The sequence below is a fragment of the Rhinolophus sinicus genome, chromosome 5 (genome assembly GCF_057876585.1).
Source record: "Rhinolophus sinicus isolate RSI-liver-muscle chromosome 5, RSI-T2T, whole genome shotgun sequence".
NCBI classification, from domain to species: domain Eukaryota; kingdom Metazoa; phylum Chordata; class Mammalia; order Chiroptera; family Rhinolophidae; genus Rhinolophus; species Rhinolophus sinicus.
In genome coordinates this window covers 49618786-49642435 of record NC_142505.1, presented here as the reverse complement: position 1 = coordinate 49642435, position 23650 = coordinate 49618786, and the positions used below count along the sequence as shown (strand labels likewise).

Sequence of the window (23650 nt, the reverse complement as noted above, 5' to 3'; positions counted from 1 at the left end):
TGGGATGAGCCAATCAAGGAAGCTGTGAACCAGGGTGAAGGCGGGTTTTCTCAGATCCCCCAGCAGGCAGCGCTGAGAGCGGGCCCTGTGCTTTCAAGAAGGGGCTTGTATCTCTGGTTCTACCAAAGATGGGGAGGGCAGAAGAAAACTGGCTCCAGAGCCAGGGCCTCAAAACCGTCTTGAAATCCAATCATCAGTGTCTAAGAGGAGAGTGGTAACTGAGTTTCTATTTCTTTCTCTATGCATCTTTCTCTGCAGCTCCCCTCCTGCATCAGTCTCCAGGCTGGCAGACAGAGAGTATTTCTGAGGCTATGTCTCAGGGCCAAGGCCAGCAGCCATGGCAGGTTTTGAGATCCTACCGGATAAAAGAAGAGGCTTCTCTGAAAGACTCACCCCATGGTGAGCATTCTATGGTATTTCTAGCCCTAGCAGCGCAGAGCAGCCCCTGGCCCATCGATCATCTACTGACTTCCTCCATCAGCGACCCATGCCCTTTCTGAGTACCCCTCCCCTTCTGTGATGGAGCCCTGTTTTCACCTCCCTAATGAAGTTGGTTGCTCCCTCCTGGGTGTTTATCCATCTCACATACTTGCAGCCTGCTATCATCTGCCCCTTTCAGTCTGTACCCCAGCTCCTCAGAGCGCTTTAATCTTTCCTCATGAGTCAGTCCCTCCGTCCCATTAATCATGCGGGCTGCTTCTCTCTGATCTCATTCCAACAGGCTGCATCCTCTCCCTGGTCCTGATGCCCTAAACTAGACACTGCTTCCCTCTCTCCACACCCACTCTTTTGTCTGGGCCATGGGGTTGATGCCAGAGGGCTCACACACAGTCCTGACTGCAGTGGGTCCTCTCAGGTTTGCCCTGGCCTTGCTTTTGCTTGCTGACCCCCATACCCGCTCCAGGAACTCTGGCCCCTGGCTTTCCACAGCATGTCTGGGTTTGTAGTATTTTCACCTACAAGTTAATATACTTCTTTATGCTTAGGAAATTCACAAGGCAATTGGTGTGTCAACTTCATGACTACTTGTTCAGTGGCCTTCTCCCAGCCTAGCTCCAAGCTGGGTACTAAGAGGAATGAGAGCAGACGCTCCCTCCTTTCCAGGTGGGAAGTAGCCATATGGTAAAGAGGACATCAGAGGCATACACAGAGAAGCGTGGAGCACAGAGGGTGGGGTGGCCTCGGCCTGGAGCAATGGTGAGAGCCTAGTGAAAGGTAAGGCATGGCGATCTGACCCGTAGGAAAAGTAAGAACAGAAGAAAAGGTATTCCAAGTGCAGAAACAGCACAGGCAAAGGATGAGCACTTTTTGAAGACCACTGTGTCTTCTGAGGCTTAAAAGAACGGGAATGGGGAATGTGCAGGCTGAGGTCAAATGGCAAAGGGTCTTGAATGTCAGGCCAAGGCATCTGAAGGGTATCCTGGAGGCCAGGGGTTGGCTCAAGCGCCAAATCCAGCCTCTTTTTGTAAATGGACTTTTACTGGAACACAGCCACACTTGTTTGTTTGCACACTGTCTATGGTAAAAAGGCAGAGCTGAGTAGTTGCCACAGAGACTGAATGGCCCCGCAAAGCCTAAAGTACGTACGACTTGGCCCTTTACAAAAAAAGTTTGCTGACTCTTGCTGTAGGGCCTGAGGAACCATTTATGATCTTTAAGTAGAGAAGTAGCAGGACCTCAGATCTACGTTTTAGAAAGTCCGTGACGAAAGCCTTGAAGAGGAAGTACTAGAGAAATGACATGGACAGCGGGTAACGAGGACAATGAGATGAGTTTTTGGCAGCCACAGCCACTTGGGACATTTGGCTAATTAGCTCTTAATCATGAAAATGATGTAAAGTGAAAAAAAAAAAAGCCAGAATAAAAATCCCCCCCGCAAACAAACAAAAATGCTTAAGAATATCCAGACCAGCTCTAGTCAGAAAAACAAATGTGAGCTTCCACAAACAGAAATTTATCTTCCTTTCAGTATTTTCCATTGTTTTGTCCCATATGTTATTTTTTTTTCTTTTTTTTTCAACTTTTATCAGAAAACATCATTATTTCAGCAAGTCCCACTCTCGTTGCCCTCGCCCGACATATTCCAAATGCAACCTGAGGCATTTGTCATGCCGTCTAGTTTGTTCTTTCAATAACATTTCAAGCCATAACAGTATGTTCTGATTCAAGTGAATCTTGCTAATTTAATAAGGAAAACAAGGACAGAAAATACTTTAGTGAAACCCAAGTCCCAAAGAGAATGCAGAAAATAAAAACACCATTCCTGCGTTTGAAATTTTTTAGACAGTCCAGAAAATCATCAACATACTTCTCCTGGAGTTGGTGGTGTGAGTTACTTCCATTTCATTAGGAATGCTCCCAGGCTCCCTGCTAGGAACCGTCCCCAAAAGGATAGAGACAGAGTCCCTTTTCCATAATAGCATCTGGTGGCATCTTAACTCACCTCCCAGGAGCAGAACAGACCCTTGAGATCCTTCCCAATGTGCCAACACATATTGTGTGGGCCTCTTTGACCCCAAGACACTGCAGTGGTCTTTGGAAACCAGCAAAACAGCAGAATCACTGTTACGAAAATTACCATCCCACAGAGCCCCAGAGCCTTTTACGTGAAATACGCAGGCATCTGGATCACTGACATCTCCTTCGGTTATTGAGGCTACTGTTCCTGTAACTCACCCCAACACTCTAAAAGGGCCTGAGTACAGATTTTCAGCACAGCAATACAGACCAGAGACTTTTCATTAACTATGTAACTTCCAGACTCCCTCTTTCCCCAACTTTCTAACTTCCTTTCTACCTATTATTTATGTCTCCTTCTTCCCCCTCATGTTTATCAGAAACCTGGTATGTGCTCGGTGGCGAGTGTGCTGAGATGAAACTGTGAAGGATGCAATAGCCAGGGCAGGGACCCGGGTAGGATAGTCAAATCACTGAAGACAGGATGGCACTTCCACATTCCCAGAGCTGATGGAGACTAGCACACGGCATCATCCAAGCACCAAAACATACAGGCCATTTCAGTCACAGAATGCCAATGCTGAGTGCACCTGAATTGAGACACACAGCCGACCTCAAACGCTCCTGTCCTGTGATGTCCAAATTGATGGCCACTAGCTATATGTGGCTGCTTAAATTAAAATGAAATGAAACGAATAATTTAGTTCCCAAGTTGCAGTAGTCACATTGTAAGTGCTCAATAGCCACACGGGGTTAGCGGCTACTCCCCTGCATCAGGCAGCTCTAGAACATTTCCACTGCAGCAGAGAATTCTATTGCACAGTGATCGGTGACAACAGGGGAAATCACAAAGACGTGGACAAAGACGTGGAGAAGGTCAAGTTCTCCACAGACCTGTCCATGCCACCCACTCCCTGGAGGCGGAAGAAACGGAGAAGACTTAGGTATGAGGATTTAGATCAACTAGAACTGCCAGGGTGAGAAGACCTGGATTTGTGAGGGGAAGTTGGTAATTAGTTTGTGAGAAACCCGAAGAAATCAATGCAATATGCTCAATGTGGCTACCACCCCCAAGATTTATTTATTTTGCTTTAGAAAATTTGAGAATACAAATTACATTTCCAGTGCTATTATATTCAAATGCATTCAAGATGAAATCATGCATGCATCGCATATCAGGTTAATAGACGTACATTCAAGTGTAATCAGAGACTCACCAAAGAACAATGTTACATGTAAAATTAGAAATAAAATAACTTTTTTCATATTGTATTCACTTAGCAATCATTTTCTGTGGACTTGGCCTCCAGTCGCAACATACCCCTAGCAGCACAAATCCCGTTTGTAAAATAGCGCTCACCACGCCTGGCACGCAGGCGTACACAAACATCCCTGCTCCCATTTGCCCAGTCTTCCTGCCGCACAGTATGTTCACATACACATGGAGAGCTCATGCAGGAGACAGAAAAACAATCCTGCCGCCAGCAACGAATCATAGCCAGGAATTTTTTTTTTTTTTTTACCAGGAAAACTAGTTGTGAACCCAGTTTCTAAGACTACAGTCTCGTCATCGTGGGTACATCACTTTACCTACCTGTCTCTACAGAGTCACACTGGCTTCAGCTTCTGAGCCGAACTGTTGTGGGATGGGGATAATTGACACAAAAGAAAATGATGTGTATTAGAACACTCAAAAGGCTTCTAGTACAGACGGTGTTGCCAGAATCAAGTTATAAATCATTCCTAGAGTTTTTATCCTTTATTCTTGTATTTCACCACCAAGTATAGCTTTCTTGCCGATACATTGAGACTGAACAGAAAATTCCTCCATGATAAATGCATACTGTCCACTGTTTGCAATGTCCTTTAGGGTGTAATCTTGATGGGTAAACACGCTAAAAAGTTAGTGTACTGAAGAAGGAAAGAAGATGATGTAGTACAGGCAACGTGAAGCGGAAAACGGACGATGGTTATCTGTACAGCTGGGCAAGCTTTTGAGAATGGATTTTGTTTGCCCTCCAGGATTAATGAAAGATGTGCTCCCCCCTTCAAACCCTGTCCCTCACCCCTTCTGAAACTGTGATCATTTATGCATACTCAGGACAAGGCTAGACGGGTCAGCATCGAGAATCCAGAGGGTTATTGTTCAGGTACTGGCACTGACAGCAACATGTGCTCATCAGCCAGGTTACCTGGACACACAGCTTCTCAGCTGAGGGGCCACTGCTGGCAGCGAGTGGACAATTATTTCATTCTAGTGCACAGGCAGAGAAACAGACCCCAGAGCTGCCCTGAGCTGGCTTGGTTCACAAACAGGAGTGTTTTCTTCTAATAGATTCCCACCCATGGGCAAGGATGTAGTAGAAAACTGTACCTTTATTAGAGAAAATAAAACTATAATAAGTGCATAAATAAAATACAAGTTAGGGATTTCCTATGTATTTCATCAGTGGAATAATTTTTCTTCAAACCCAAATTCTACAAATAAATGCTGGCCATGCATTATCTCATGCAGAAAACAAGCCCCTCACTGGTCATATTTCTCAAGCAGGGTCGTGGCTGTTTTTAAAGGGCTGGGTTAATAATCTCCCACCCCGTCCTCAACCCTGCTTTGACAGTCAAGTCCCTGAATTTCCCCTCCTTTGCGCATGATGGCATGGAATGCTGGAGGTGACAGTAACAAGGCCTGGCATATTTAGATTCCAACTTGCCTTAATTAACGGTCAACTCTAATAGCTGCTAGCCAAGCCACATTTGTTTAAATGTTTCTTCTGTTTGTTTTCAAAACAGTTAATTGCAAGTAGAACTAACAATGCAGCTGAATGTCACTTTTTTGGAATATTTCACGATTAACTGGGGGTTTGGAAGAAGGCCACTATTCTGGAGTGTTGAGGAGGAGAACTCTAACCTTCCTTCCATCAAATACGAGCCCATTCCAGAGGTCTGCTAATGTGCAGGATAAATGACTTACCACATGAATAACAATTTAAAATTGTAATGTGAATTATGACATAGCTCATCTGTTAAATATTTCATGTGAAGATTTTAATGAATTGCATGATGGAATGTTGGACAAAAAAGACAACTGAAATCCTGGGACTAATTTGGGCGAAACTGAGAACAGAGTATCCTCGCGAAGATGAGGGGGAAGAAAAGGCAGCCGCACTCACGTCCCCCTGGGTGTCAGACTGGCAAGTCCAAAGGCTTTCGTATAAGATTATAGGGGAGGGAGAATGATCAGCAACAACCTTTTGAAAACTATTTAGATCAAAGCAATATTCATTTATTATAAGCCTGGTAAAGCCTGAACATTAATCTCCAAGGTATGGTATTATTTCAAAAATTAGGGGAAAAAATACATTCTCACAGCAGCAGACTCACCTCCTAGTTTAGCCTATGCCAAGTGAAGAAACACAATTATAAAAGGGAAGGAGGTATTTTAAATACAGCCCCCTAACTGCTTGCATACTTCGTTTCTGAAGTGTTCCCTGTGGTACGGGGGCGGCGGTGGGCGGGGGGTAATCTTTCTTATACATGCTTTTAAGTAACAAAGAGCTACATGATACATGTCTGTGGTGAGAGAGAGGGAGGAGAACCAGGACTCATTATCACTCAATTGACAACGCGATAGCAGAAGATTTTCTTTGAAGACGCATAGCTGCGGAAGCCTATTTTAATCTAAAACCTTCCCCACCCACTGTCTGGAGCTGGCTTCTGGGAATGTGTGTCGGAAGGCCTGATCCCTTTGCCTACACATTTCTTTCATAATCACTTTGTTTTTGTCCTGTCAGAGTTCCTTGGGAGCGGTCACCTTTGGTAATGTATAATAAATGACAATTATGAATGTTTCCTCCATTTGGGTTCTAATTATTTGACAGAATCAACGTTGAAACGAGTTAGCAAGGCTGTGGAATGGAATAATAATTTTCTTTTCACCCCCGAGCTAATCTGGAAGCATTTTTCCAGACTACATCTGAAGAAACATATATTCCCTCAGCTTTCTGAGGCCAGTGGAGCTGGCATCGAAAAGTTTTTGTCAGATCATTTTATGCTCAAAAAACTCTTCAAATAATATTATTTCAATAAAGTTTTCAAGCCAATACATTTTTAGAGTCAATTCCCATCCTTTCAACCTTTCAGAATAAAACATTTAAGCCTCAGGCTTCATTGTATTTTAATCAGGGTTACACAAATCAATGTCCATTAAGAAACTATAAGCTTGCAAATTATAGCTCCCCAGTTAATAATTTCTTATTAGGTCACCACCTAATAACAGTTACCAAAGAGATTATAACAAAATCAAGAGTCAGATTTCCAAACATTTCAAAACCTATTAAAAGAATAGTCACATATATTTGCCAAGCACCTCTGAGCTGGATGTTTGTGACAATATTTAGTGCCAAGGAGCACTAAAATAGTCATGTGGGTGGCTCATGGAGCTGGAAGGATGTGTCCAGCTCCTCTGATTCTGCAGCTCACGTTCCAGGGCACAGAGAAGCAAAGGGACTTATCCAAGCACACTCAGCTCATTTGAGGGAGCCTCAGTCAGTTCCAGAGCTCCCAAACTCAGGTTCCTCCAGCGCTGGGTGGGAACTGGCGTGACTGAGAGCCCACCTTGTCTGTGCTGGTGTAAAGGGAGCAGCTCAGCTCAGCTCAGCTCAGCTCAGCTCAGCTGATGCCTTGTGGGAACATGGTCTGGATACTGTAAGGTATTCTGATGTTGCAGGAGAAGCTGACAATGTTGATTCAATATGTAGACAATTCACTGAAAAATTCACAGCACTCCGACAGGGTTACCAGATAAAGTACTTCTAATTTGCTAAACCTGGCAACCCTCCACTGAGGGTCACGTGGCAGGGCATACCCCGGGCAATGACCTGTGTTGCATGCTTTGCCCTGAGCGCACTGAGATAGCTTGTGTTCTCTAGCTAAATATCAGCACTGGGAATCAAGGCTGCCTCCAGCAACGTGAGTTTACTATTTGTTTCAGAAAATTCTTACCTAGAGGTAAAGGTCTATAAAGGAGTCAAAATACTTCATGATTTACTTGAGAAAATTCTCTCAAATCAATTTACCTGAACAACAGACTGCTTAGGACAACAGATGGCTCACCTGGGAAAACTGCTCACTTATCAAACAACTATTGATTTGTTAAGACGAGCCAATCACATCCCCCCACGGAGACACCTGCCCAGAACCCGGAACCCTTGCACTGCCTGCCTGACCTTCCCTTTCTGGGACACGACTAAGACGCTGTGAACACGCTGTTCGCCCTCACTGACTGTGCTTGGTCTATGGAGTATTCTGTGATCTTCTTGTCCAGTCAAACCTACTTTATTTTTCTTCAGAGCCTTTATCAGTATTGGGCATTCAATTACATTATGTGTTAATGATTATGTATCATTCCCACCTGACTAGAGGTAAGGTCCTTGAGAGCAAGGGCTGTTTGTCTATATAAGTAGTTTCTACACCTAGAAAAGTGCCCAGCTCAGGCAGGGACTTGTGAATACATGTCAAATGCATGACGGAGTGGTCAGAGGCTGTGCTGATGGGGATATCAGCTATTCTCAAACAGCTTTCTCTCTCAGGAGACCTACGTTCGCCATCCAGGTGGCATGGGCTCTGTCCTGAGGGAAATGGAGAGCCACAAAAAGATTCTCAGCAAGGAATGGATGTGAGAAGTGAGCAGATCTGTGCGGGTAAAGGTGGTGGCTGCATGCTTTATGTGTGTGTGGGGAGGTGGGGGGCAGTTAGGAGTTGGGAGCATTTGTACAACCAGGTAGTTGCAGATGGACTTCCACTGAGCAAGGGCCCAGAGATGGGATGGAGAGGCGTGGTCGTCCTTCCAACCCCCCGCACTGAGGAAAGCCTGGAAGGAACCCTGAGTTTTGCCATGGTGTCAGTCTCATCTACACTTTGCCAGACTGTGGGGGCAGAGCCCCAGAAAGTAGTTTCCAGGCTCTCAGCCTCACACAGACAGGTGCTGGCTCAGGTAGTAAATGGCCATCAACTGTGATTGCATGGCCATCAGCTGTGGCTAGTTGGCCGTCAGCTGTAACCAGTGAGCCATTGGCCACTAATATAACTGCTGTGGCTACGCTAGCAGAGAGAGAAGGGGAAGAGAGAGAATGGGGGCTAGCAAGAAGATGGCGGCTGGGCTGGCAAGCGTGGATGGCGGTTTGAGGACAGTGTGGATCCAGCCTCCAGTGAGAGTATAGTGCCGCCGCCAGAGAGAATATAGTGATATGACTCCCCTACCTATGGCTCCGTGGGTGTTCCTTTTTGGCCTCACCATATCCTGTGTTATGTGGGGAGCGGGAGCAGAGACCCCCAAGGCCACCCTGCATGACAAATGGCGCAGCGAGCAGGGTCTCCCGCACGACACAGACACTGCCCATTCCCCCACTTCAAGGCTTCGTTTTAGCTTGGTAAATTCCAACAGGTTTTGATTTTGCTTGCAAATCAAACACGTTTCCCTGCTCACTAGATACAGCTCAGAATTACTTAAGACCTATGCCATGGTAAAAAATGATTTTATAAAGTGAGTCACAGGCATCTTATCACATAATAATAACAGTAGCATTGATATTGACATTGATTAATAAACGGGGGTTTATTAAACCCCTACCATGTGCCAGGTACCTGCTAGATGCTTTATAACGCACCTTCCCTCACGATACCATGCAAGGTGTGTCGTACTCCCGGCCACACTTTATACATGAGAAGACCAAGGATCAGAGGAGTAAGTTACAGGCCTCAAGTCTCCCTACTAGGAAGTAATCTTCACCCTCATTTTCACCTCATAGAGTGAAGTCAGAGGTTTCCACAACTGTGAGTTCCAACAAGCTCGTCATGTTTTTCCTGTGACATTAAATGCAGACTGGCGGTTTCAGGATACATCACACATCGTTCTCTATTTAAACAATCCAGAATATTCGCACCGATTATAAGACTATTCAAATTGGTTCTATCTTTTCCAGACACCGATGACTAATTAGTTTAGGCGATTGGGCCATTACGTTAAGATGACTCTGAGAACACGTTGCTTCTCTGGAGGTAGAGTTCGGGTAGTATTCAATAAAGAAGCAGGACAGGTAGCAGGAGAAGGCATTCATGAGGACCTCGTGACCAGTGACGAGGGAGGATGAAGAGAGCATGTCAGGCCACTGCAAACTCCCATGCTGCGAATGAGCTTGGAGAGTCTGAGAACGGCAAGACCACCTGCATGGCTGGTGATTGCAAGTAAAGAAGCTGCACTTCCCTAGTTTCTGTAAGACAACGGCCAGGACCTAATGAGGAGGTTGGAACAAAAACTGGTGATCATTCTGGGGATAGCTCATCACTAACAGAATTTCCCTCTCGACGGTGGGTCAACAAGACCATCATTCCCAACCTCGAGCCAGAGTCTCCATTTCAAGTGACCATAGGAAAGACAAAGAAGAGAAACTGGGCAGGGCAGGCCATGTGCCTGGGAGTGTGCTCACGCAGCAGGGCAGCCTGCGAGGGCCGGTCCAGCATGTTATCGGGCCTGGTTCCCTCTGGCCATCCCCAGACCCACTCCAAAGTCAAACACCTGGGTGGCAGATGTGTCCGGCCATAGCAGACCTGGCCCAAGGCAGATCCTCCCAGAACAGCTGCACATGAGGTGATTATGAGCTGGGAGGGAGAAGTGAATGGGGAAGCATTAATGAGAGGGGCAGACAGCATTTTGGAATAATCAAGCACTTTTTTTCCTTCAACCTCTTGGAATCTCAGGAGCTGGGAATATTTGGGAATCAGGCTTGGAGTGAAGGATACCAGTTTTGTCCCCCAATTTAATCAGGCAGATGCTGAGGATGGAAAAGCCGTCTTTCATTATTAAGTGATTGCTCCCAAACACATGCTTGGGGACACCGTGTCTCTCATCTGGGTTCCTGAACGGGCTTTCCGAACAGGCTGCCCTGGTCAGGTCTCTGTGCATCGTGAGGGTGGGCAGTGGGAGCGGGGCTGACAGTGTCCACACCCAAGAGCCCTCAGTGTAGACAGAGGCCTCCGTGGTGAGCCAGGCGGCCTGGCCTCAATATCCCTCAGCTCAGACCTTTATCCTTCCACAAAGGCTCATGGGTGCCCAGCAGGCTTTCAATAAAAACTGAATGAATGAATGAACAAGCAAATGCACTGTATCCCAGGCATTCGGCAGTTAATCAGTTGCTTCTCATGCTTTTCTTTGAGGGCTAACAGTTTGAAACACAGTTGTTCCCAACAGTCTTCCCAGAGTTTCCTGGCACCCCCTGGCTCCTGTCCATTCCCTCAGCTAAAGCATTCCATGCTGAGGGCCTCAGGGAAGGGAGGGCACAGAGGAACTCAGAGAACAAAGAAGTAAATTCTGGATTTTTGTGTCTCAAGTGCTGAGGCCCCAGGAGTCGGGGCTGGAGGGATGATTGGAGAACTGCCTGGGCCAGTTCCTGCCCTCTTCACCTGGCCTCCAGCCACGTAAAATGACCACACAGGAGTGATGATTTGACTGGGAAAAGAAGAGAATCCGAGGAAAAGACCTGCGGGTGTCTCCCTTCTGCTCCTCCCCTGGGTCTAAACCCAAGGTCAGAGTGGACGGTGTGGGGGTCTCCCAGAGCTGGGGGAGTACTCTCCAACACACACTCCTCTTTCCAGCAGGCCTGGGAAGTAGCAGGACACTGGAGCTTGGCTTCTTCCAGCCCTGCTTCTGCTGGAAACAGACCGCTTGGCACAGGCCACAGACAGACACCCCAGCGAAGGCTCACTGCAGGCTTGTCAGTGAGGTCCAGAGACCTGCCCACTGACCTATACGTGGACTGATGACAGAGGACCCTAGGGGATTGGCTGACTCAGGAAATGCCTGCATAATTAGATGAGTAAATGCCTCCTTCCACCCTTCAGCCTTAGGTGGGCTCTGGGGAAAGAGAAGAAAGAGACAGTACATTCACTGAAAGTTCTCTCCCACCAGGATGATTGAGGCTTCTGATATAAATTAATTTTAGTTCAGATAAAGCTACATTGATGACCCACTTGAAATGTGTGGACTGAAATCAGTAGCGCTTTCTCATTGGTGACCCAAGAATAGAAACAACGGAGCATTTAACAAAAGTGGTGACCTCAGGAGTCCAATCAGAAGCCATATCCTAGGCCTTTCCCCACATCCACTCAAGGCCAGCCCTGGACAGAACCCAGGGTCGTGAGCACTGAAATGCATCGCTCTCCTCATGCAGTGATTCAAACAGCTTGCCCGGTCCTCTGCCTGTAATGGCCCTGTGTGCAGGGCTCTGAGGCTGCTGGAGCATCCCAGCGGCTTTCTCCAGAGGCAATGGGAGCAATGGATGCAAAAGCTTTATCATTAACTCCTCCCCTGCTCGGTGGAAACTGGGCCTTCAACATGGGCAAACGTCTTCAAATGGAAAGAATTATGGGGGTCCTCTGAGGCCCCCTGTAATGACCAGTGCCGCTTCTCTACCCATAACACATGTTGGGGCCTCAGCAGTGCCCTCTGATCTTGGCCCAGCGCTGTACTAGGAGGAATTTCATGAGGCTCACCTCCATAGATAGGAAGCCTCAGCAGTGTCTTGAGTCCCCACAATTATAGTAATTTCTTAGTTGCCATATGTATCTATTTCCTATACTTATGTCTAGATTGAAAACTGTCAAACAAACTTGGGTCTGAGTCCTGCCTGTCTCATGTATGGACAGTGTGACCTCCCAGTCCGTTTCCTCCTCTGCACAAGGGAACAGGAATCACGCATACCTCAGAGGGTTGCTGCATTCAGACTCATTAGCTTCAACGAGCAAATGCATGTTGTGAGCCTAGCACAATGTCAAGCATGTAGGGAACATTCAATAAATGTCACATGTCTACACACACAGGGACAGCTATGTACATAAAATATGTGCAATATTTAATATATCTATCTCCCTTGTAGCTGAGTCTCCGCACAGTTTTTCCAAGTCTGATGCACTCTGTGTCACTCGCCAATCTGCCTGCTAAGTAGCCGAGGTTCCTCTATCAGAGACAGGCCTCAGATTAATTGCATTTGCTGGCTAGCCTCCTTGTAGAGTCCATGTTACCTGCAGGAACATTGGGCTTCAACCACTGAGGAATGGTTCATCTTTTTCGCTGCACCTGTTGTAATTGCAACTACCCACCACATTCCCAATTCTGCTGAGAGCTTGTAAAATCTGAAGCTTTGGTAAAATCCTCACAGGTCTATGTGGTCATTGTCACCTCTGTTTTACAGCTGAGGACATGGAGGTTTTTGAGTGGCCCAGCAGGAGGACTCATGATAGAAATTTCCAATTTGGAAGGTGGCAGGGACTCTAGGGAAATGAGGACTTGAACCCAGATCTTTCTGACTTCAAAGTACAAATTACAAAATAAATATCTACCGTGTTTCCCCGAGAATAAGACCTACCTGGACCATCAGCTCTAATGCCTCTTTTGGAGCAAAAATTAATATAAGACCTAGTCTTATTGTACTATAATATAAGACCAGGTCTGATTACATTAATTTTTGCTCCAAAAGACGCATTAGAGCTGATTGTCCAGCTAGGTCTTATTTTCGGAGAAACAGGCTAAAATGAATGACCTAAAGAGAGTCACCCAAAATCACTTAAAAGGAACAGGTATTTAATGAGCCTATCCCTGTAAAAAGACTAATATGAGATTGATAAATCCACATATTTTCTCACAAATTTTGCTTTACATGTGCATTTTCATTTCCAACATCTGTGAACTGATCAGTTTCCTGGAGGCCAACAAGAGCTCCTCCTAAAACGCTCAGGGCACCTTTCAAAGCCTCCAGCCTTCATGCTCGCTGCCTCTCTCTGAAGACAGAACACAGGAGAGGAGGCCCCTGGGAAACAAGGCACTGCCCAGAGGAAACCTTTGATCGTGGGGAGTCCTGCAGAGTAGAGAGATCCTTTGTCTCTATGGAGGCAAGTGACATAGAGAAGACATGGTCCAGGGCATAGAGGGCTGCAGGAGTTGGTCCCAATAACAGGACATGTAGGGCACAGCCTGGGCCAGGCCACCAGCTAGCATTATCCCACTTTAACCTTTCAGCAACCTTAGGGAACAAGATATTCTCACCATTTTAAAGATAAGATGCAGGCCGTTAAGTGACTTCACTAGGGCCACATGGCTGTCAGAACTTGGTGGAACGGGAATTTCAGACCACAGACTGACTCAGAAGTCCCCTGCCCTTTTTACCAGTGATTCTCAATGGGGCTGCATCGCTCCTTAGGGGGCTGTTTTGGAAGTCTGTAGTTTGTCGCAATAACTGGAAGGCCGATAATTCATGGGACAGCCCCCAACAAAGAACGGTTCCATGCCCTCAGTGCCAAGTGCTCGCCCAGTACCGATGTGCTTGGAAAGCATGATCCGTATCTAGGGCTTGGACGGAACTCTGTTTAAATCTAAATACAACGTATGCCTTGCACATGGAATTTTCAAGAAATGTAACTACAGCCTTGAAAGACAGAGAGGAGTACATTTTGTTTTGCCTGCAACTTGATTATTTCAGAGAATTCCATCACCAAGGAGACCTGGTTTGTGGTTGAGATGTCCACACAGCAGCCCCTGCGTTTATGAAGATTCCATGCAAGCTTCTGGCTATTTCCTTTTGTTTCCTCTTGTAGTTGTGTCCAAGCATTTACACACTAAAAATATATATTATCCTATGATAAACTACTCTCCTTTTATTTCTTGATATTATAGTTGCAGTAGTCTATAGATTTTTTTTTTTTTTTTTTTTTTGCAGCATGCAGAGAAACAGTTTATAGTTTCTATATATTTCATTTTGGGATGGTAAAGGGGATGTTATGAATTATTATAAACAAGGGGTCCTGGGTGGGATAGGAATGAGAACTGTCCTGGCTTCAGTTTCTCTTCTGCCACTGAGTCTGGTGGTTATTCTCTCTTTTCTCCAACACCCTCCCCCCCACGTCCGATTTTGTCTGTGGCTCCCCAGCTCTCATCTTGCCTTGAAAACATAGCTTTGGCTGGGCCAAACCTCACATGTCGCCGTGGCTTCCTCTGTGTTTCGCTTCCCGTTTGTTTTGGCTTCGATCAAGGTGTAAGATATTGGTATCTGAGGCGCAGCTCAACTGATGGATTTCCCATCTCAGAGGCGAGCAGTAAAGGAGCAGTTCCCTCTGTGCTGAGAGAATTGAAGTCCTCTACGAGGAAATCCTTCTCTTGGGGCTATACTGCTAGAGCCTGGAGCTGGGCAAGTCAGCTCTGCTGTTGGTGTATTTTCTTTTATCAAACAGCATTGTCTTTGAATTCCAGGCAAGCTGTGAAAGGGAACGGGGCCTTGCAAACGGCTTTTCCTTGCACAAAGCATCTTAATTATAATTATTGTCAGCACTTATGTCATTGCCTTGGGAGATGAAGAGGGAAGCAGGGAATACTATGCAATTTCACAGCACACACCAGTTCCCTAGAATGAGGAGGGGGGTTGCAGAGAGTCAAAGAGCTAGGAACAGAGCCCCCAGTCGATTAAAAGGGGCCTTTGTAGTGGCTGCATCTGTACATTAAAATAAATCTCTCCTAGCACTAAAATAACATCTACATTCATTTGGGCCAGTGCCACATTCAGCATTTAAGAAATTTGACAAAACGTTGCTTGAGCATGTTGAAGTTTGCCAGCTCACAACAAAACAAGAAAGCTACCTCGGCCGCATGGAAATACTTCTCCCTGTTCCCTACTTTCACTTATGACTCCCATTTTCCGGCTGCACTTAAAAGAAAAAGACTGCCCTTTTTTCAGGTGCCAACCACTTAACATGGCCCTGAAATGGGCAGCAAATTGCCGCAGGAGGTGGTAAACTTCAAGAGGAATCTTTTTCTTTTCCCCTAAAGGAAACTGCTAGAGACGCGGCGTGCCTGATAAAGCCTTTAATAGCTAGAGAAACATTATTTGGGGTGGCCCTCAGGTAGACTAGACATGAATAATGCCTCGTAAAAATAATTACTTCTACCCAGAGCACCAGATGAGTTCGGTGGGGGTCCTGTTTCCAAGAGAACTGCAGGCAAAAGAAATCTTCCATCTTAGGCTACAACAGGATGTACCTGTCTGTGGAAGAGACAGTGGTCACTTCGGTGGAGCGTGCCCCTTCAAAACCAGTTTTGAATTTTTCAGAGATCCTAACCAGCAATGTTGCGAGACTTTTCAGGCTGCTTTCTGCTGCTTTATAACACAATTAGGCCTGAAATAAGTAACCAATCCACTTGTTGACAATGTTGTAATAGACCCCGAGCCCAATGCAGTTCATTTGGCTGTGGCATAGGTGGGTAGATTTGCAGTTCAGAGCTGGAATCACGGTGGAGAAGGCCATCAAACCCATCCTATTAATTGCACAAATCAGTAACAAGAAGCTCAAAGAAGTTAGCAACTTGACTGAGATGATTTAGACATGACCTAGACTAATTCTAATTCCAGCTGTGCTGGAATAACAGATAGCTGTGGCTATTGCCAGCTGGGCATGCGTGCCTTCTTTGTTGGGTAGCAGAGCCCCACCCCCCTTGCCCACACCCACACCATTCCCTTTTGGGAACTGTCCTGCCTTCAGTTTCAATCTGTGTGGGTTGTGTACGGTTTGCCCCCTATGCAGTAGGCACAGGAATGCATCCTCCCCTCCTCTGCCATAGTGACGGGCACCTACCCGAGCTTTGCCAAAGCCCTAGGACTTTGAACTGAAACTTTCAGGAAATAAGAGGATTCTTTCCGTTGAGTTTGCCAAGTTGGTCAGATGAGTGCTGGGGGCACTGCTTGCGAATAGGGCTGACAGGGCTGACACAAAGACAAGTGAAACCGGGGACTAAGAACCCTCGTGACTTCACCTGAGCAGTGGACCAACTGTCCCTGAAGCTTTGGACTTTTTACAAAACAGTGAATTTCCGCCCTCCTCAACCATTCAGATAATTAACTTCCTTTCATTTGCTTATTTTGCTTCAGCTGCACTGAATTTGTTTTTTGTTGCTTGCAAGGGATGGCACCCTGACAATGGTAGTCTAGGTTGGTGGCTCCTTCCAATAGCAGAAGGGCAACTTATCTTCATGTACAGAGATCCATCATACAAGCCCCTCCATGCACACAGCCCAATGTGATAGCTGATGACAGCACTGGCACAGAAGGCACGTCTGTGGCACGCATCCTCACCTTCCTGACTTCATGCCAAGCAACACTAATGAAACCTGGTACTCTGTGCTACGGAGCCTCACCCAGTGCAGCTCTCCAGGCAACCCTGGCCACATGGCCATCGTTCCGTGGTGCCAGGTCAGCATGACCACCCTGGTGCTCATGGTAGACTCTTCATAGGAAACATGGTGCCTTTTCCCAGACCAGCTGAACACACATCAGCCCTTGAATTGCTCTCAGGAACCACACTGTGGAGAATGAAGAAGGCAACCATATGCACCTCCATGAATGGCCTGGTCACTAACCTTTCAGGACTATTTCATTTCTTCCTATTGACGATTATCAAGAATTGACAGGAAAGAGACAGAGGCATGTTGCTCTGGAGGCAGTTGCAGGTAGATGTGTTGGCAGAAGTGAAGTCTGAAGCAGCTTGTAAGCGAGTGATTGAGAACCATCTGCATGGATGCTTCCCGACCCACATTCTCTACCCTTCCGTCATCATAAAAGCCTGTGGTTCCTGCCAAGTCCTTAATGCCTAGAGTAGCTTTTGTTCCTAGGATCAAGTCCTGACTGATAGGCTCAGCATCTCCTGTTTTCATGGGGTACAACCAGAGGAAAGATTCCCTTTGCACAATGCTAGGTCTCTACCGTCTCTGCACTGTAAGTAGGGTCCTTCCCCAGGGCACCAGGCCATTGGGCGAGGGTGCCTAGCACTCAGGATGCTATGGATCCATGCTGCTATCCCACAGACACTTTAGATCTTGCAGGTCTTTGGCAAAATGCCCCAGTGATTCATGCAAAGTCCTACCCTGCATTGGTAGCCCACCCTGACTCTGGGACTCCTTTCCTTTCTCTCTGTCCAACAAGTCCTAGCTACAACCTTTTGTCCCCCTTGTGTCCTGTATTTTTTAGGTTTGTTTTAGCACTGCTTGAAAGATTACGCCACCCTTTTTCTGTTCCTTAGTCTATTGAAAAACTCAAATGGCAGCATAGAGTAACGAATGGTTGGCTCTGGATTAGAATGCAGGCTTAAACTCCCTCTGCTTGGTTGTAAACGCTAAGTGATAAGTTAGATCTAGCACAGTGTCTGGCATATAGTGAGAGCTCAATAATTGTTCACTTTGGTATTATAATATTCCCCTAGAGTGGAATATCACTCTCCTCAGAGAGTTCCAGAGAGGATTAATGATGACCCTTCTGCCAGTTGGAGTTGGCAATTTACTGTCCCCTCCCCAGCAACAGGTGCTCAGATCCATAAAGTCCCCTTGGAACTATCTCACTACCTCACCCCCCCTCTGTCATTTTCTCTCTCTCTCTCTCTCTCTCTCTCTCTCTCTCTCTCTCTCTCTCTCTCTCTCTCTCTCACTGTTCCTATAACAAAACATTGAAACCCTCCTTGAATAACTGTTGCTTAGATCAGGCAATAGCAAAGAGCTGCGGGTTCCCTGCCTAAGGCTCTCCAGGTAACTCGAATCCTCTTTAATGCACTATGATAACAGGCAGATTAATTTTTCACAATGCTTAACTTTTTTTTTTTTTTTTTTTTTTAATCAAAAGAGTATTACAATTACAGTTAAAGCTCATTCACACTTGAGCTCTGTGCCTTAAGAGTAATCTCATTTGGGGACTTATTGGTCCCAGAATTTTTTTTTTTTTTTTCATAAACTGCATTTGCTTCCAAGGCCACATTTCTTACCTTTTATCTTTTCCTTTGTTTCACATGTTTAAGAAAGGGTTGGAGTCTTTTCGTTCGACGGAGAAGAGCAAAGCAATGCATTTTTCTAGCATTGGGTAGACTACTTGCTCCTCATAGGTTTGGAGCCGGTCCCCATGCAGTTTACATAGCTGCCATTGTTACTTGGTGTTCTGGAAAAAGGCATTGGTGCAGGCAGACCTGCATTTCCTCTTTGTTAAATGAAACGCTTAATTATGCTTGTCCATTGGAAGGGTTTTTTCTAAGAGGCTTCATCTTGTCTCCTGCTGTTAATGCTTCCTCACATTGCCTCCACCTTTCACGTACCTCCTCTTTCTTTACCTCTCTTCATTCGACAGATGCTGACTATCTTCTGTGCCATGAGATACAGTGAAAGATATGACGGGCACAGCCCAGAGGTTCTTAAGGGGCACAGATATTACTCAACCAGTGACCATTGTGAGTGTTGTGAAAGCCAGGTACAGGATGATATGGGAGGATAAAAGGGGTGCCCAACCAGGCCCTGGGGGTCATGGGAGAAATGATATTTGAGGCTAAGACCATGAGGCAGAAGTCTGAAGAACTGAGAGGCTTTTGGTATGTGTACATCAATGTGTATTGCTTTTTATATGTTTAGAAGCTCCCACTTCTATTTATGGTAACTTAGAATCAAGGGAACGGGATAATGAGGCAGAGCACAAATTTTCCTGCTGTTTGGAAATAGCTGGGTGAATGGGAATGGTGAAGACCTCTGTGAGGAGAAGGAGCTGGAACAGTGGAAAAAGCCCCTCTCTCATTCCAACAAGGAGGACCACCCACCATCTAAAGGGTACCCTGGCCCTCCCCCAGCTTACCTGCACTGCCTATTGACTGCCCAGCGGGAGTCACTTCTCTCCATGCTGCAAACCCTGCCTGGTCTCTGTCTGACTCCCCACATCCTCATAATGTACCAGGACATCTCTAATCTTGAGTAAAGGAAAGGGTGGCTCTAGACATCTAATAGAGTAGTGATAGGGAAGCATTTCACACCTACATTTGTGGGGAAGAGAATGACCAAACTGGACAAGCTTGAGATTCCATTGGGCTAGGCTAAGAGTTAGTGACACTAAAGTTTGGAGATGTTAAATTACTTGCCCCAGGTCACAGTGCTAATAAATGGGAGAGCATGGACTCTAGGTCTCTTCAAAGACTCTGTTCTTTATGACTATATGCCTGTAAAACACTGCCCATCCTCTGCTGATGTTCACAGGCTCCTGGGAGAAAGACAGATACATGCCTGGACTGGGTACAGGAGAGCAGGATCAAATAAGAGGTGGCATCAGGGGACAGGGACAGTTGGCCTCACTGGGCCACTTTTAAGGCCAAGATGTTATAGAATATTGCTTAGAGAGCCAGATTTCCTGGCAATTCTAATCACTGCCACAGTTGGCTAGAAAGCACAGATTAGCAGTTACCAACACATATATTCTGCTGTACATGCTACAAATACCTTTTTTTTTTTTTCCATGTTCCTGAAAACTGCTAATGTCCAGATGAAGGAGGGGTGAGGAGCTGAACTGGGAAAATGAAAACCTGCATGCTCTCTGATGAGACTCTCTAGTCTCCCTTCCCCTGTCCATCTCCCAGGCTGGCAGCCAGGCTTATATCCCCCAAGCAAGCTTTAGAGTTATTAATATCCCTCCCACCCCAAATAGGCTGGGTCTCCATTGATTCACCCAATAGTAAAGCCCATTTGTGGGGAAATTTTCAATCAGCATTTTAGTGCCTCATTCTTAAATAAGAACTAAGGCTACACATACATGTGGAGAGCCTTTGACATGACAAAGGACAAAAACAAACAGAAAAATAAATGAGTTACAGTTAACAGCACAGACAGTAAGAAAAAACAGTCAATATATTCAGAGAGATCAAAGGAGATGCTGTGTCCTTGTAACAAGAACAAGCTGTTGTAAAACAGAACTCTTGAAAATTTTAAAAAATTGAGTCAAAATAAACAAATAAATTTAAGAGTAGAAACAAGTTGGAAAAAGAAAATCTCCCAGAAAATAAAATAAAAAGACTTGGTAAAATAACATAAGAAAATTTCCTAGAACTGAAGGATACGTATTTCTAAATTAAAGCAGCTTGCAAAATGCCCAGCACAATAAATGAAGGGGACCCATGGCATCAAGGAATTTCAGGACACTAGAGCCAAGGAGTACACTCTGAAAGTTTCTGTGATGGAGTTTCGGCAAACGTGGTCATATCAAAGGATCTGGAATTAGAAGGGTATCAGATTCTTTAACAATAATAGTGGAATTCAAATGAAAATGGAGCAACACCTTCACAATTCTGAGGGACAATGATCACCAGTCCAGAATTCTATACCCAGCTAAATGATCAGCATGTGCAGGAGTGGAATTAAGACATTCTCAGAGGTACAAGGACTGAAGGAATGTTATCTCCCTTTCTTAACCACTGGTGAATGTTTGTGAACAAAATGGGTAATTAAGTCAGGAAAAAGGAAGACAGGGCCTAGGGAAAGAGGGCTAAAGCAGAGGAAAGGGATGTGAAGGGATATCTTAGGAGTCCAGCTAACCAACAGGCCTGTAGAGCAACTGTCCAGATGGAAAAGGATTACAGAGGGTGCGTGGAGCAAAGTCTCTCCAGAGAATGACAAAATAGGCAAAAATACTGAATATTTAGAAAATAGTACTAATGGGCATTTGAGATACCTGATGAAACACATGGGGAAAAAACAGTAATGGGTAAAAGGTAAGCTAAACAAATGAAAGGACGGGAATTTTTCAGTCCAGGGAAAAATATCACACAAAAGGAAACATACAATAGCACTCTGTTTAACATAGTAGGGAACATATATAGATGGTCTTAATAATATAATCACTGTCTAATTAATACAAAACTCATAGGTATATAGCTGTGTTGGTGAAATAGGGAGAGGAATAGGAGGGCTGCTGTAAAAAGGCCAAAGCACCCACCTATTAAAATAAGTAAATAAGTCATGCCTGAAAATAAATAAAACATAGTAATCTCAACTTGCTAATGAGAAACAGAGATGCTAAGAAAGGTGGAAGCTGTTGTCTGAAGTGGGACTAGGGTTTGGGAGCAGAGCGGGAGTGATGGGTAGGAACCTGCTTTTTATCTTTGTAAGCTTTTTTGCTATAAAACCAAGTTAACTAGAAATAGAAAGTGAAGCATTAAAGGGGAACAAATAACAAGCAGATTCAATCAAGCTCCTGGCACCAGACCCTGGCCCACACCTACTTCTCACCTTGCCTATTTCTCTCTGTGCCCAAATCAGAAGGTGGGCACACCTGGAAGGTGCAGCCACTCTGGGAGGTGGATGGGAGAACTTAGGGAGAAGTCAGTTCCTGCTGACTTCTTGGGTTAGGGTTGGAATCTTTGTGTTCTGTCTGACTCTCCTTAGCATTTGTCTATCCAGAAGGTGAACCTCAGATATGCTATGGCCCCACATATCAGAGACCAAGGAGATATGAGATGTGCAGACCCATCTGTGCAGGGGTGCATTTGTGAGTCACTGAGCCATCACAGAAGTCTTTCTACAGATGCTTTGGATGGCATGGCTAAGGTACCAGTGATTGCCAGGCTCTTGCTAACAATCACGCAGTAAACCCTATTTGAAGTTCGTACATGACTGGGGACACATTTTTTTGCAGTAAGGAAACTGATCCCACAAATGCTACCTGTGATCTTCTCAGGGTGGAACATAATTCCAAATAAATCAAGTAGGTTTGCTGAAAGACAGCTGTCTTTGCCATTCCACCAGGCTAAAGTTTATCCCATGGTGACCAGTTTCCATTTTTACTACAGTCCAGACAGGTGCAGACTGAGCTGCGGAACTGCACAGTGGGGAGGCCAGACCTTGAAGCTTCTGCCCAGGGTCCCAGGGACACTCACCCCAGCTCTTGGCTTAGTGCCCTTTCCGCTAGAGGTCAAAGACATCCATTTGAAACTGCATAGCTAGAATTCTACCAAAATCCCATTAGCAGGAAGAAATTATTACCTTAATAAAATTTAATCTTGTAATGTCCCACAAACCATTAAATATTATGGGTTATTTTCTCTTGTCACACAAGACAATGAAAACAATATGGGATGTTGTTTGGGGAGCAATGATACATACTGAAAACTCCAAATGTCACTGAGACTTTATTTACTGCTCACCCACATAATCCCAGCATTATGGAAACGATGAACAATGAATGGAGGGGGAAAAAAAAAACAACAGACAAAACCGGAGTCTTAAAGCCCTACTCCTGTGCCAGTAAGTAGTTTGAAAACAGTGTTCGTCAGGATCCATATGTTTTCTGCATGTGGAAGAGTACTTTTACACAGGGGGGCTTACTTCATAACTGAGATTCTTTTTCATTTAATTCAGTCATATTAGATTATGGGGCTGATTATGATCATATCCACAAATCAGTATTTTAACAGAGTTTCCATGGAAACACTATATGCCCCTGTTTTTTAACTTTTTGGACAAGGCTTTGCCTGTTTAACAACTTGAACAAGTTTGACGAGGACAACATGTTTTGTTTAAGTTACATTAACTGGGGCCAATATTTCCTAATTGCATTACCAGGAGAAACATTCACAGCATTACTTGTACCATGGAAAACCTCCCCTAGCCCAGCGTTCGATTGGCTTTAATCTCTGGAGCACAGGAAACATCCCAGGATTGCCTTGTCTTATCAAGTTTTAAATGTGTTAACTGGTTTTACATCTACGAAATAATCTCCCTTATTAAATGACAAAGTTAGTCTTATTAAGAGGCTCGGCATTTATGGCTATATCCATTTATCTCTTCAAAGGCAGACACACAGATACCTTTTACTCCCTTGCTAGAGAACTCAACTCATTGTGCATAAATGCATATCCTTTTATGTACATTCCATCCCCCAAAATGGTGAAACAATTAAAATCAAGCACCGTATTAAGCACAGAATAAATGCAAAAGTGACGTCCAGGAAACATTCTTGTTTTTCACACAACATTTTTTTTGTATTCACACCCACACAACCAGAGATGTTTATTTCCAACAGTCCACAGTTGGGGAGTAGCCTGTAGCAAAGTTTTTGAAAATGCTGCACTTTTAAAAAAAAGAGTTGGGGAGGAGGGGGGTGAAAAAGGGAGGGAGAAGGGGGTTTTAGGGACTGAAGTCAGAGTTCACCCTGACACCATATAAAATATATGGCCTGAAGCTCTGTGAGATGTCTGCGTCTGAAATGCTGGTGGAGCTTAATAAAATATCAGTGAGGAATAGTTTAATTTTACAGCATTAGGCACCGAGGCAGTAATTTGAGTGGGGTGAGCTGTATTTTAATACATCGAA

The 23650-nt window shown here is 45.1% G+C and overlaps 1 protein-coding gene across 3 annotated transcripts in view; it reads right to left on the bottom strand.

Moving 5' to 3' along the window:
- The window catches only part of CACNA2D3 (calcium voltage-gated channel auxiliary subunit alpha2delta 3), an 837281-nt gene that overhangs the window by 88552 nt on the left and 725079 nt on the right, over positions 1-23650 (bottom strand). The window lies entirely within an intron of this gene.